The 16,730-nt window shown below is 38.3% G+C and overlaps 1 non-coding gene across 1 annotated transcript; it reads right to left on the bottom strand.

Moving 5' to 3' along the window:
• Positions 1 to 10,004: 10,004 nt before the first annotated feature.
• LOC124527422 (small nucleolar RNA SNORD57) lies at positions 10,005 to 10,076 on the bottom strand. Its single transcript, XR_006965872.1, has one exon. It is a non-coding gene; the product is annotated as a small nucleolar RNA SNORD57 (small nucleolar RNA).
• Between the last annotated feature and the right edge of the window lie 6,654 nt (positions 10,077 to 16,730).

Genomic DNA, 16,730 nt, shown 5'->3' with positions numbered 1-16,730 from the left:
CTGCTGATCACTTAGATTCCACCCACGTCTGCCTAAATAACCCAGAAAACTGCCAGAGGACTAGCAGAACGGACTCTCCAGAGCCAAGCATAGACAAGAGGCCCACGGAAGAGGGTAGGAAGGGCGGAGAGGAGGTGCACACTACACGGACTGGTGGGAGGGAACCAGGGTGGTGGAGGGGCAGCCCGCTTGGCAAGGCAGAGCCCCCAAATCTGGCTTGCAAAAGCAGAGGGGCCAGACTGTGTGAGTTCTGACAGCCAGCAGGACTTAATATCTGGAATATTAAAAGTCAACAGCTCTGCTCTCAGAGAGAGGGGAGGGTGAGAGGACACTGGGAGGGAGAGTTGCTGAGCCCCAGAAGACAGAGCTCAGCTCAGCAGGGAAACAAAGGGCCTGGAAAGTACTATTCCCCCCCAGCCAAAATTCTAAAAGGAACCAGTTCTCCATCACCAAACTTGCTTGCACCGCAAAAGGCCCAGTGTTGTGCTTCTGTGGATCCATCCCTCTGATGGGCCTGCCTCCCTCCTGGTGCTGCAGGGCCCCTCCCCCAGGGGACCACCAACTGCAAAGCGAGCTAAGCCTGCCCCTCCTGCCCCTGTGCAACTTGAGGATCCACCCCGGCTAATACACCCTTGGCAAGAGCCCATCGAAGCAGCACCACAAGCCTGGCAGTGTGCAAGTAGCCCAGACAGGGGCCACACCACTCCACAGTGAGTCCTGCCCCTGGAAGAGGGGAGGATAAGGTACACACCAGTCTGACTGTGGCCCCAGCAGTGGGCTGGGGACAGACATTGGGTCTGACTGCAGCCCCACCCACCAACACAAGTTACTCCAGACAGCACAGGGGAAGTGCCCTGCAGTTTGGAGCCACTGAAGGGACTACCCAAAATGACGAAACAGAAGAACTCTCCTCAAAAAAAACTCCAGGAAGTAGCAACAGCTAACGAATTGATCAAAAACGATTTCAGCAATATAACGGAACAAGAATTTAGAATAATAGTCATAAAATTAATCCATGGGCTTGAAAAAAGCATAGAGGACAGCAGAGAATGTATTCCTACAGAGATCAAGAGACTAAGAAACAGTCATGAGGAGCTAAAAAATGCTATAAATGAGGTGCAAAATAAAATGGAGGTGGCCATAGCACAGATTGAAGAGGCAGAAGAGAGAAGAGGTGAAGTAGAAGATAAAGTTATGGAAAAAGAGGAAGCTGAGAAAAAGAGAGATAAAAAAAAACCAGGGGTATAAGTGGAAAATTAGACAACGGTAAGTGATGCAATCAAACAGAACAATATCCGTATCATAGGAATTCCAGAAGAGGAAGAGAGAGAGAAAGTGGCTGACGGTGTCCTTGAACAAATCATAGCTGAGAACTTCCCTGATCTGGGGAAGGAAAAAGGCATTGAAATCCAAGAGGCACAGAGAACTCCCTTCAGACATAACTTGAATCGATCTTCTGCACAACATATCATAGTGAAATGAGCAAAATACAAGGATAAAGAGAAAATTCTGAAAGCAGCTAGGGATAAACAGGCTCTAACTTACAAAGGGAGACCCATAAGACTAGTGGCAGACCTATCTACTGAAATTTGGCAGGCCAGAAAGGAATGGCAGGAAATCTTCAATGTGATGAACAGAAAAAATATGCAGCGAAGAATCCTTTATCCAGCAAGTCTGTCATTCAGAATAGAAGGAGAGATAAAGGTTTTCCCAAACAAACAAAACTGAAGGAATTTATCACCACTAAACCAGCCCTACAAGAGATCCTAAGGGGGATTCTGTGAGTGAAATGTTGCAAGGACCACAAAGTACCAGAGACATCACTACAAGCATGAAACCTACAGACATCACAATGAATCTAAACCCTTATCTTTCAATAATAACACTGAATATAAATGGACTAAATGCTCCAACCAAAAGACATAGGGTATCAGAATGATAAAAAAACAGGACCCATCTATTTGCTGTCTAAACCCATATCTTTCAATAATAACACTGAATATAAATGGACTAAATGCTCCAACCAAAAGACATAGGGTATCAGAATGATAAAAAAACAGGACCCACCTATTTGCTGTCTAAACCCATATCTTTCAATAATAACACTGAATATAAATGGACTAAATGCTCCAACCAAAAGACATAGGGTATCAGAGAGATAAAAAAACAAGACCCATCTATTTGCTGTCTATAAGAGAATCATTTTAGACCTGAGGACACATTCAGATTGAAAGTCAGGGGATGGAGAACTATCTATCATGCTACTGGAAGTCAAAAGAAAGTTGGAGTAGCCATACTTATATCAGACAAACTAGACTTTAAATCAAAGGCTGTAACAAGAGATGAGGATGGGCATTATATAATAATTACAGGGTCAATCCATCAGGAAGACCTAACAATTATAAATGTCTATGCACTGAATACGGAAGTCCCCAAATACATAAAACAATTAATCACAAACATAAGCAACCTTATTGATAAGAATGTGGTCATTGCAGGGGACTTTAATACTCTACTTACAGAAATGCACAGATCATCTAGACACAGTATCAATAAAGAAACAAGGGCCCTGAATGATACATTGTGTCAGATGGACTTGACAGATATATTTAGAACTCCACATCCCAAAGCCACAGAATATACTTTCTTCTCGAGTGCACATGGAACATTCTCCAAGATAGATCATACACTGGGCCACAAAACAGCCCTTCATAAGTATACAAGAATTGAGATCATACCATGCACACTTTCAGACCACAATGCTAGGAAACTTGAAATCAACCACAGAGAAAAGTCTGGAAAACCTCCAAAAGCATGGAGGTTAAAGAACACACTACTAAAGAATGAATGGGTCAACCAGGCAATTAGAGAAGAAATTAAAATATATATGGAAACAAATGAAAATGAAAATACAATCCAAATGCTTTGGGATGCAGCGAAGGCAGTCCTGAGAGGAAAATTCATTGCAATCCAGGCTTATCTCAAGAAACAAGAAAAATCCCAAATACAAAATCTAACAGAACACCTAAAGGAACTAGAAGCAGAAGAGCAAAGACACCCAAAACCCAGCAGAAGAAGAGAAATAATAAAGATCAGAGCAGAAATAAACAATATAGAATCTAAAAAAACTGTAGAGCAGATCAACGAAACCAAGAGTTGGTTTTTTGAAAAAATAAACAAAATTGATAAACCTCTAGCCAGGCTTCTCAAAAAGAAAAGGGAGATGACCCAAATAGATAAAATCATGAGTGAAAATGAAATTATTACAACCAATCCCTCAGAAATACAAACAATTATCAGGAAATACTATAAAAAATTATATGCCAACAAATTGGACAACCTGAAGAAATGGACAAATTCCTAAGCACCCACACACTTCCAAAACTGAAACAGAAAGAAATAGAAAACTTGAACAGACCCATAACCAGTGAAGAAATTGAATCAGTTATCAAAAATCTCCCAACAAATAAGAGTCCAGGACCAGATGGCTTCCCTGGGGAATTCTACCAGACATTTACAGCAGAGATAATACCTAGGCTTCTCAAGCTGTTCCAAAAAAATAGAAAGGGAAGGAAAACTTCCAGACTCATTCTATGAAGCCAGCACTACTTTGATTCCTAAACCAGACAGAGACCCAGAAAAAAAAAAAAAAAGAGAGAGAGAGAGAACTACAGGCCAATATCCCTGATGAATATGGATGCAAAAATTCTCAATAAGAGACTAGCAAAGTGAATTCAACAGCATATAAAAGGAATTATTCACCATGATCCAGTGGGATTCATTCCTGGGATGCAGGGTTGGTTCTACATTCACAAGTCAATGTGATACATCACATTAATAAAATAAAACAAAAGAACCATATAATCCTGTCAATCGATGAAGAAAAAGCATTTGACAAAATTCAACATCCTTCCTTAATAAAAACCCTCAAGGAAGTCGCGATAGAAGGAACATAGTTAAACATCACAAAAGCCATTTATGAAAAGCCCACAGCTAATATCATCCTCAATGGGGAAAAACTGAGAGCTTTCCCCCTGAGATCAGGAACATGACAGGGATGTCCACTCTCACCGCTGTTGTTTAACATAGTCTTCAAAGTTCTAGCATCAGCAATCAGACAACAAAAGGAAATCAAAGGCATCAAAATTGGCAAAGATGAAGTCAAGCTTTCACTTTTTACAGATGAAATGATATTATACAAGGAAAACCTGACAGACTCCACCAAAGAGTGTAGAACTGATACATGAATTCTACTAGAATTCTACTAGAACTGATACATGAATTCAGCAAAGTCGTGGGATACAAAATCAATGTACAGAAATCAGTTGCATTCTTGTACAGTAATAATGAAGCAACAAAAAGACAAGAAACTGATCACATTCACAATTGCACCAAGAAGCATAAAATACCTAGGAATAAATCTAATCAAAGATGTACAAGATCTGTATGCTGAAAACTATAGAAAGCTTATGAAGGAAACTGAAGAAGATATAAAGAAATGGAAAAACATTCCATGCTCATTGATTGGAAGAATATTGTTAAAATGTTAATACTACCCAAAGCTATCTGCACATTCAATGCAATCCCAATCAAAATTGCACCAGCATTCTTCTTGAAGCTAGAATAAGCAATCTTAAAATTTGTATGGAACCACAAAAGATCCCTAATAGCCAAAGTAATATTGAAGAAGAAGACCAAAGTGGGAGGCATCACAATCCCAGACTTTAGCCTCTACTACAAAGCTGTAATCAGTAAGACAGCATGGTATTGGCACAAAACAGATGCATAGACCAATGGAATAGAATTGAGACTCCAGAATTGGACCCACAAAAGTATGGCTAACTAATCTTTGACAAAGCGGGAAAGAGTATCCAATGGAAAAAAGACAGTCTCTTTAACAAATGGTGCTGGGAGAACTGGACAGCAACATGCAGAATGAAACTAGACCACTTTCTCACACCATTCACAAAAATAAACTCAAAATGCATAAAGGACCTGAATGTGAGACAGGAAACCATCAAAACCCTACAGGAGAAAGCAGGAAAAGACCTCTCTGACCTCAGCCATAGCAATTTCTTACTTGACACATCCCCAAGGGCAAGGGAATTAAAAGCAAAAATGAACTACTGGGACCTTATGAAGATAAAAAGCTTCTGCACAGCAAAGGAAACAACCAACAAAACTAAAAGGCAACCAATGGAATGGGAAAAGATATTTGCAAATGACATATCGGACAAAGGGCTAGTATCCAAAATCTATAAAGAGCTCACCAAACTCCACACCTGAAAAACAAATAATCCAGCGAAGAAATGGACAGAAAACATGAATAGACACTTCTCTAAAGAAGACATCCAGATGGCCAACAGGCACATGAAAAGATGCTCAACGTCGCTCATCAGGGAAATACGCATCAAAACCACACTCAGATACCACCTCACGCCAGTCAGAGTAGCTAAAATGAACAAATCAGGAGACTATAGATGCTGGAGAGGATGTGGAGAAACGGGAACCCTCTTGCACTGTTGGTGGGAATCCAAACTGGTGCAGCCACTCTGGAAAACAGTGTGGAGGTTCCTCAGAAAATTAAAAATAGACCTACCCTATGACCCAGCAATAGCACTGCTAGGAATTTATCCAAGGGATACAGGAATGCTGATGCATAAAGGCACTTGTACCCCAATGTTTATAGCAGCACTCTCAACAATAGCCAAATTATGGAAAGAGCCTGAATGTCCATCAACTGATGAATGAATAAAGAAATTGTGGTTTATATACACAATGGAATACTACGTGGCAATGAGAAAGAATGAAATACGGCCTTTTGTAGTAACGTGGATGGAAGTGGAGAGTGTTATGCTAAGTGAAATAAGCCATACAGAGAAAGACAGATACCGTATATTTTCACTCTTATGTGGATCCTGAGAAACTTAACAGAAGACCATGGGGGAGGGGAAGGAAAAAAAACACAAGGTTAGAGAGGGAGGGAGCCAAAACATAAGAACTTAAAAACTGAGAACAAACTGAGGGTTGATGGGGGGTGGGAGGGAGGGGAGGTTGGGTGATGGGTATTGAGGAGGGCACTTGTTGGGATAAGCATTGGGTGTTGTATGGAAACCAATTTGATAATAAATTTCATATTAAAAAATAAACATTAAATAAATAAATACAGAATATGAATTTCAAAAGAAGCGAACTCTCTATACACATATCCATGTTTATTTCTTCTTTATATGTATATATTACATGATATGTAAACACATGTAAATCTATTTATCTTTCTTGTTCAGATTACATATTTGCTATGTGTTGATCAGCATTCAAAAATTTTAGCAGTTATATATCACCTAACATTAATGACCTCAGGTGGGAATAAAAATAAACATCTTAAATGTGTGTGTACGTGTATGTGTGTGTATGTGTGTGTGTGTGTATATATATCCCTGCAGTATCTCACCATGGCATTATTTAAGGTCCATCCCAAGAAAATCTTGATTTATCTCTGCATTCTCTTCCTCCACAATTCTTATAGACTCAGTGTTATCACCAAAATGAGTTACTTAAAGCCTGTGAACACCTTCTCAGGTACACGGTTTTGTTTATATGGTCTCTCCACAAAGAATGCTTCCCCAAGTGCACCCATCTCCATTACAATTGAAATGGTGCCCTTTCTTCTAAGATTTTTATGATGCATTTCCTAATTACCTTGAAAAGGGTAGAAATGCTCACTCATTTGAAACACTGTATTTTATTTATTTTGGGGGTCACAAATGGCCTTTATTAGTACTTATTTTTGACCCATAAATTTTTTTAGATCATAATTCAATAGTCCTAGTACTCTTCCAATCTTTTGCAGTGTTAGCACAGTGGCTTACACACATGAGGTCCTAAATAAGTACTTAGGAAATATATATACATTTGAAATGAATCCATCAGCACAAACACTTCAAATGAAGTGAGAGTGCATCACTCATTTTCAATCCTGTAATGAGCCCCAAGAGATTACTGGGTCTGGGGTGTCTGCTGCAGGCCAGCTCACCTTCCTGTTTCTTTCAAGACAATCACAAGTATCATACACCTAAAGCAAATTATTATTATATGGCACAATACCAGAAAAAAGCCCTTTAATTAGATGTTTGTTTAAGGATACAAACACATAAGTATTTAAAACAAATATTACTATGTATTTCTGGAGGTGCAGGTCACAAGAGTAGACCAAGTCATCTGTCCTCTATTTTTTCCTCCCTTAGGGATACCCTCAAGGGCCAGGAAAGGGACTGAATACATTAGAGTCTAGACACTGATTTTCTCTGAAAATCCATGTTATTGCACAGGTCTGTAGTTTGTTAATTTTTTATTTTTACTTTTTATTTAAATTTTAGTTAACATAGAGTGCAATATTGGTTTCAGGAGTAGAATTCAGTGATTCATCACTTACATGCAACACCCACTGCTCATCACAAAAAGTGTCCTCTTTAATACCCATCACCCATCTAGCCCATTCACCCCCCCACCGTCCTCCATAAACCCTCAGTTTGTTCTCTATCATTAAGTCTCTTGTTGTTTGTTTACCTCTCTTCTCTTTTACACCCTTTCCATATGTTCATCTGTTTTGTTCATTAAAATCCACATATGAGTGAAGTCATATGGTATTTGTCTTTCTGTCATTGGCTTACTTCCTTTAGCATAATACATTCTAGCTCATACACATCATTGCAAATGGCAAGATTTCATTCTACTTGATGGCCAAGTAATATTTCATTGTGTGTGTAAGTGTGTGTGTGCGCGCGTGTGCATGTGTGTGTGTGTGTGTATATATATATATACTTCTTTATCCATTCATCAGTTAATGGACATTTGGACTCTCCATAGTTTGGTTATTGTTGATAATGCTGCACATCATGGTGCATGTACCCTTTTGAACCTGTATTTTTGTATCCTTTGGGTAAATACCTACTAGTACAATTCCTGAGTCATCGGATACTTCTATTTTTAACTTTTTGAGGAGTCTCCATACTGTTCTCCAGAGTGGCTGCACCACTTTGCGTTCCCATCAACAGTGCAAGAGAGTCCCCCTTTCTCTGCATCCTCACCAACACCTGTTGTTTTTTGCATTGTTAATTTTAACCATTCTGACAGATGTGAGGTGCTATCTCATTATGGTTTTGGTTTGTATTTCCCTAATGATAAGTGATGTTCAGCATCTTTTCATGTGTCTCTTAGCCATCTGGATGTCTTCAGGGAAAAAATGTCTATTCATGTCTTCCACCCATTTTTTAATTTGGTCATTTGTTTTGGGGGTGTTGAGATTGATAAGTTCTTTACAGATTTTGGATACTAACCCTTTATCAGATAAGTTATTTGGAAATATCTTTTCCCATTCCATACCCTGTCTTTTAGTTTTGTTAATTGTTTCTTTTGCTTTGCTAAAGGTTTTTATCTTAGTCCCAATAGTTCATTTATGCTTTTGTTTCCCTTGCCTTCAGCAACGAGTCTAGTAAGTTGCTATAGACAAAGTCAAAGGGGTTGCTGCCCATGTCCTCCTCTAGGATTTGGTGGTTTCCTGTTTCTCAGTTAGGTCTTTCATCCATTTGGAATTTATTTTTGTGTATGGTGTAAGAAAATGGTCCAGTTTCATACTTCTGCATGTTGCTGTCCAGTTTTCCCAACAGCATTTAAGAGACTGTCTTTTGTCCATTGGCTATTCTTTCCTGTTTTGTCAAAGATTAGTTCACTATATAGTAGTGGGTCCATTTCTAGGTTTTGTTTTCTGTTCCATTGATCTATGTGTCTGTTTTTGTGTCAGTGCCATATTGTCATGATGATGATAGCTTTGTAATATAGCTTGAAATCTGGAATCATGATGCCTCCAATTCTGTTGTTCTTTTTCAGAATTGCTTTGGCTATGTGGGGTCTTTTGTGGTTTCATACAAATTTTTGGATTGTTTTTTCTAGTTCTGTGAAAAATGCTGGTGGTGTTTTGATAAGGAATGCATTACATGTGTAGACGCTTTGGGTAGTATAGACATATTAAAAATATTTGTTCTTCCAATCCATGAGTATGGAATGTTTTTCGACTTCTTTGTGTCCTCTTCAATTCCTTTCATAAGTTTTCTATAGTTTTCAGAGTATATATCTTTTATCGCTTTAGTTTTATTCCTAGGGGTTTTACTATTTTTGGTACAATCGCCAAATGGGACTGATTCTTTGATTCTTTTTCTGCCGCTTCATTACTGGTGTATAGAAATACAACAGATTTCTGCATGTTTATTTTACATTCTGCAACTTTGATGAATTCATGTAATAGTTCTAGAAATTGTTTGGTGGAGTCTTCTGGATTTTTTACATAGAATATCATGTCATTTGCAAACAGTGAAAGTCTGAATTCTTCCTTGCTAATTTGGATATTTTTTCTTTCTTTTTGTTCTCTGATTGCTGAGGCTAGGACTTCCAATACTATGTTAAACAGTAATGGTGAGAGTGGACATCCTTGCCTTTTTCCTGACCGTATGGGAAAGGCTCTCAGTTTTTCCCCATTGAGGATGATATTAGCTGTGGATCTTTCTTAAATGACCTTTGTGATGCTGAGGTATGTTCCCTCTACACCTACTTTGTAGAGGGCTTTTATTAAGGATTGATGCTGTATTTTGCCAAATGCTTTTTCAGCATCTATTGAGAGAATCATCCACTGCTCCTTCCACCCTGACTCCCTTATGACACCGGTGTTCCTGGCTCCAGCATCTCTCCCTCCCTCCCTCCATCTCTCTCTCCCCCCATCCAGACCTTCACCCAGATCTGGTCCCTCTCATCTCGCCAGGGTACAGGGAAGGAGAGATAGTTGACTTGGGTGATCACAACACCCACAGCGCTTCTTCCTTTGGCTGCAGTAAGGTTGTTTTTCAGATCCTTTTATTTCGTCCTCTAATTTGTGAACTCACCAGGTAAACAGCTCACAGTGAAACGCGATGTTCTAGTCGATGGCTGTTTGGCCCAGGTGTTGTATCACTGGATCAGGCTCATTAAATCAGTTTTTTTGCCTCCACTCTACAAAGTCAGGCTAAGCCAGTTCATCACCTCCAACAGCCAGCTTTGGTCCTCCCCCGAACGGGCAGCATAGATTGCTCACCTGATGTTGCATGGAAGAAGCCGGACACACAGGATTATCTGCCATGTGATTCCACATGGGACATAGAGTCCCAAAGCAGGCAAAATGAACCTATGATGCCAGAAATCAGGAAAGGGTTTTTCCTCTTTATTAATAAAGAATTAATAAATTCTTTTATTAACAAATCACATAAAACAATTTCTGAAACACCTGGTTTGTTTCTCTCTCTCATGCTCTGGAAGTGGGTTTCCCAGGGCCAGCCCCAGGGAGAGAGTGTCCTGGCCCTAATATGCTGTCCTCCTATGAGCACCCTTCACTTTCCAGTCTTCATGCCTTCGCTCGTGTCGTGTTCTCCATTTTCTCATGTGAACAAAGAAATTCTATCTTCCTGTTGATTTTTGTCTCCTATAAGTCTTTAATTCAGACACAAAGCACGGGCCGAGTACGGGGCTCAAAGACCGTCATGCACGTGCACTTTGTGCAGGGCACGCGAGAAATCTGCAGAGACATCATAATTAAATTGCTCAAATCCACTGAAAAAGATTAAATCTCCAAAGCATCCAGAGGAAAAAGACATGGTCCATACCCTCGTCTGCTGTCTCAGCTTCAATCTCCTCTCAGCAGAATCCGTTCTCCATCTGGGAAACCTCGCACGGGTCCCAGAATTGTCCGAGGACCGAGCTTTGGCGTGATACCCCAACAATATTTACTTCACTGTACCAATCAGGGTCCCAGCAGGAGACAGAAATGATACACCTTATCTGAACAGAAAGAATTAACACTTGCCACACATTATCTCATTTAATTGTCTTCCCCACAGCCCTGTGAGGAAGGAGTTATTTCCCCATTTCACAAGGCTCGGAGCACCTAGGGATAACATGTGAGGAAAGCCTGCCCCAGAGCAAAGCCAACAGAAAGAAAAGCAGTGTTAAGATGAAGAGAAAGCCCTTGAATTCCTTGTCCGGCTGACGTGCCAGGTTGGTTCCTTTAATCTTTCTGAGAAATTATAGTTTCCACACAATACAAACTACACCAGATCGCTGAAAAACTGGGGAAGACTTTCTCTATCTTTAGAGTTTTTGGAGCCTCCTTCTCTCATGAGATCATCAGAGATTGCAACCTCTAAGACTTTCTCTCAGAGCTGAAAGTGTACACGCCCCACTCTTCTAGGAACCTCAAAGAAGAGCAATCAATCATCCCTCTTGTGTCCTTGGTTTTCATCAGAACCCTGTGTTCACTCTGCCTGTGTCTGAGCTTTTTTTCTCATGCACTTGACTGAGCTTCAAAACTCCAAATTTAAGGGACTCCTGAAGTGCAGACCTGTGCTATTCCTCTTGAGTAGAGTGTGGTGAGACTCTAGTCACCTCTACTCTTCCAACTACTTTATCCCCTCCAGAAATTCCCTAAAATCTCCTGTTCCCATTCTGAAACCATTATGTGTTCCCATTCTCATTTCTGTTACATATTTTTTTTATTTTTGTACATCATTTTTGTCATTTCGGTGTCATGTTGGGAAAGACCTAAAATACACATCTCTGCAAAGCTCACATTTTAGACAAGATGTTCTGCAAAGTTTTAAAAAGTAAACTATGAAGTTACATTATGTATTATTTAATGAATATTTATAGGTAAAAGATGATAGCACAATGCTAAATTAATCCAGTTGTCTGGACCACTCCTGAATATGGATTAAACTACATTTTGAAAATAATAATAAAATAATAATAATATAATATAATAATTAATATAATATAATATAATAATATAAATACCCTTTATTAGGAACATATTAATTTAAAGAATTCATAGATTCTCACTCTTGTACGTGTTTATAAATTTTTTCTCATCATTTTATAATACCTAGCTAATAAAGTCACTGACAATATTATCACTATTGATAATATTGATAATATCACTATTATCACTATGAGCACTAGACTGTGCTCAAAGAATCAATGTTTACGTAGGTAAAAACAAACACCAATCAAATCTAGAACAGTATTTCTCAATCTGAGTTGTGGACTAGTTAGGGTAGAATCTTGGTAAGAAATATATTATGTATGTGTGAACAACTCTCTAGTCTAGACTTTCTTTTTATTGTTTCTCTGTCAAAATAGTGTTTGCAGTCTTTAGTGGCTTCAGAATAAGTTGAGGGCTTATGGGAACAAAGTTTGATGGGTCCCATTAATAGAGTTTCTTCTTCAGGAAGTTTATGCTGTGAGTTGGACCACACTAGATAAGTATTCTTTCAAATAATTAAGTGAAGTAAATTTTTAAAAATAAAGATGTTGGAGCTGGAAAATAGAGACACATCCTCTGTTCCTTACTTAAATGGCACTATGCAAACGTACAGAATTCCATTCTCAGTTTTGTACCTTCCTCCCATATTTAGGCAGCTGGATACAGGTTTCAATGGGGCATTTGTTCCAAAGGATGAAGTATTGTGGATAACTTTATAACTTTTTCTTGAAAACATAATTGACAGTGATGACAGGCAATTAAAAGCCCATTGCCTCATGTCAATGAGGTTAATTCCAGGGATACCAGTTTAATAGAGAATGTAATTGTCAAGCTGGTTAAGTTTTGAACCATCCTTCTCAATGACATTTTATATACAAAATAATAGTCATGATGTAATAATGCAATATCTCTTCTGAGAAGGTACCTTCTAAGTCAGACTTATTTGAGGACAACAGTTAACAGTTGCATCATATTTACCTCTATTTTGCAAAATAAAGAAAAAAGTCCATGAAATGTATAGTTATTATTGGTATTACTCAGGGTTGTCCAGAGTACAGAACCAATAAGGTACGTATATCTTATCTATATCTGAAGACTTTATTATAAGATAGTGGATCACATGAATATGAAACCTGAGAAATCCCATGATTTTCTGTCTGCAAGGCTGAGAGCCAGGAAAGACAATGCTCTAGTTCTAAAATGTGAGAATAGGAGAACCTATGGATAATATAGATTACATCAAGTCTGAAGTACTGAGAACGGAGGTAAATATCACAGATCACCCAGTTGGGCAGAGTGAATTCAACTTTCCTCTGCCTTTTTGTTCCATTCAGCCCCACAATGGATTACATGATGCCCACCAGCATCAGGGAGTGCCATCAACTTTACTCAGTCCACTGATATGATACCAATCTCTTCTGGACACACCCTCATGCATACAACTAGAAATAATATTTAATCAGTTATCTAGACATCCTGTGGACTGGTCACATTGGCACATACAACAAACTGTGTCACAAGTCCACCCACTGTCAACCTGGCACCCACACACAATTTCTTAAACCATACTTAAACTCCAAGTAAGGACAATAGCAAAGTCATAATTCCACCTAACATAATGTAACTATGCTGCGTAAAACTGATAATGCACTAACCCCTTCTCTAGAAAATGAGTTAAAATCCTTGAGTGATGCTTACTCTTTTCTTTGATATCTGGTAACTTAAACACTATGGTGTCAAATTAACAATAATTAATTACCATGATATAAATTCATTTTATTTTGCAGGATAAGAGAACATGAGTGAAAAGAAAGCAAAAATGTTTGTTATATATACATGTACACAGATATAAATAGACAAAGATGTTGGTATGTAAACATGCACAGACACACAGACACAAATATATTATGAGAAGTAAATATTTACGGCAATTACACTTCTCATTTCTGTAACTAGTCATGTAGTCATAGCTGGTGTTCACAATTATCTCTTCCACTATCCATTCCACAATCCCTTATTCTATAGCAAACAACTCATTGATTAAACTTCTTTATCTTTACTCCTTAAGTGTCTGGCTATTAGAAATGCCACCTGGATTGGTTTGTTGGAGTTTTCCATTGGCCTTAATTACAGGGAATGGCACTACCAAAGAACAACCTCCTTGTCCTCATCTTCACTGTGGAAAAGTAGTCCAATTTCTCAGTGGTCTCACCAGACAGCAGAGTAACTCCCTTCTTTACATGATGATTCAGAAGAAGGGGGAACACAAAGTGGCCCAGCGCCAGTCTTAACTTCTTGCTGAACAGAATCATTGTTGCCTGTGTTAGTGGAAGCATGCCTTCCTCTGGCTCTAAAACCTTTATATTAGCAGAGCATAAAGGCATAAGAAGACTTGCAAAAATTATGCTAGTGTGTTGTTAGTGGTAATAGCGAGTGGTACCATTCCAATCTTCACTATGCGATTCCTGGACTCATGAATTTTAGCTATGGGACTGTACTATGTATTTGACATTGATTCAGAAAATATACAGGCTTCTGGAGAGTCTTGCTGAACTATGCATGTAATGCCTCCTAGGTGGTGCAGTAACTGACTTTCAAAAGATGATTCCATCATCCTAGCAAGCTACCTGTATCAGGATGGTGGGGAAAATAGTAAGATGAGGTAATTTATTATCAGGGGGACATTGCCACACTGTATTTGCTATGAAGTCAGTTGCTTAATTAGAAGCAATGGGCATGGAATACCACGACAGTCGATAAGGAATTCTGTAAGTCCACAGATAAGGCTTTGGTAGAACCATTTTACTCAGCACTGCAAATCTATTTTTTTTTTGTTTCTTCAATTTTCTAGCTCTGAGATCATCTAGACCCTCCAACGATGGAAAGCCATGTCCAGAGGCATCACATTTTCAGACATGAAGACTCCTGGCCTCACTCCTGACCTATTGAGGCAAAATCTGCATTTTCAGAACACACACACACACACACGATTCAACTGTATTACAGTCTGAAAAGCACTGATATATGCCACATCCCACTGTGGTCCTTTGTTTCATTCTCCTTTTGCTCTTTGACCTTTCCCTAGTAAAATTTCTCATGTATTTTCACATTAAAGTGGGAAGTTATATGTAGGTCTGGAATCTCAGCTGTATTTTGCATGAGGACAATTTTGTTTGGAGTTAGCTCTTGAAGGGAATCCAGAACTTTAGCCTTATTAAAATCATGTATGAAGACTATACTAATCAAAGCACTCTTAACATCCAAATTTATAGAGAAATTGAAGTTTGCATAAACCTGTCATAAGTGTCATCTGTGGTGGAAAACAGTAGCATAAAGTGTAATTTCAACTGTTAAAATTAGAACTGTATACAATGACTTGATGTTTATGATTTCGGAGTCTGTAATGCCCTATGGGACACCTGGACTTCTCATCCAAATTCAAATCTACAATGCCCCCAGAAGAATAGTTTAACTTCGTCCTAAAGGGAATCCTTGGTTGCTATTAAGGGAATTTTAGTTCTTCACTCCTTTCTCTTCTGGCAAAAGCACACAGCCCTACAATTGGTTGACTCTTGTACTCAAGGCAAATTAATATAAACAACATTTTCCTGAACTTGGTAATTGAAGTCTCTTAAATGAATCAGTGTTCCTACCTATGTTTTGTCATTCCAGTGCTACTATATTTTTTTCTACTTTAGAAAGCATCTGCCATTTCTTAAAGGATGTGGGTAAGAGAGAAATGAATTCTATAACATTCATTATTCTTTATATAAAAATTCAAAATACTGAATAATTTTTTAAAATTTTTTACATTTATTTATTTTTGAGAGACAGAGAGAGACAGAGCACAAGTGGGGGAGGGGCAGAGAGAGAGGGAGACACAGATTCCGAAGCAGGCTCCAGGTTCTGAGCTGTCAGCACAGAGCAACATACGGGGCTCAAACCCATAGACTGTGAGATCATGACCTGAGCTGAAGTTGGACGCCCAACTGACCGAGCCACCCAGGCACCCCAATATATAACAATTTTACATTAATTTACCAGATGCCAAAATGGCAGACAAAAACATGTAAAACTCTTAGCTATCTGTATATTTATTTTTGTGACTAAATCTGGATAAGCAAAATACTTGTAAAACTGGAATTTTTATCTTAACATAATTTATTGACTTTCTAATATAAATATAATGACTTTAAAAATTTTGGTGAACTAGAATGTTAAATAATTTCAGCTGAATTTCATTATCAGGTCATGTTTACTACATAAGAAAATGTTTCTGTTTATCCTGATTAAATGATCTATTCTTTGGATCACATTCTGTGATTTAAGTTTTAAGGTAAGTCATATACATATTAACTCCTCTAAACTTTCTCCCACTTCTGACAATTTCATTGAGTATTTAAAAAAATATATATAGCAGGAAATTTATAGAAAATGCCCTCCACTGCTCTTCCTACTTTATGCTTAAAAGGAACACAACACAAATTAAGTTTGAGAATGTTCACTTATCTAATGATTTTAGATTTCACTTAAGGGAATCCATTCTATATAAAAATATATTTAACAACTGGAATTTTGGCATTGGTTATTGGTTATTATTGTCTTCTGTACTAGGTTCCAGAGTTTGGCTCAATTTTATTCTGCTGAAAAAACTTATAGAAAAAAGTACTCCAAGTAAAACCAGCAGAATTTCTAGAGAAAGTCAGTGAGTGAGTCTATTCAAACTTAGATCAAGTCCTGTCATGCTAGGTATTATGAGGATGGGAAACTAAGTTTCTGGCTCTTTTGACTTCTATAGTGGTAGTGTTTGACTGATACCAAGACTCATGTGGTAAAGAGCCTCAGTTTTTAGCTATCCGAAAGTGATGTGTATCTACTTTATAACCTC

This window comes from Lynx rufus, unplaced genomic scaffold (genome assembly GCF_022079265.1).
Source record: "Lynx rufus isolate CCGP_SWC_20201006 ecotype Redwood Valley unplaced genomic scaffold, mLynRuf1.p SCAF_5, whole genome shotgun sequence".
Lineage (NCBI taxonomy): Eukaryota > Metazoa > Chordata > Mammalia > Carnivora > Felidae > Lynx > Lynx rufus.
The sequence above is the reverse complement of the archived record's forward strand: the minus strand, read 5'-3'. Positions and strand labels throughout refer to the sequence as shown.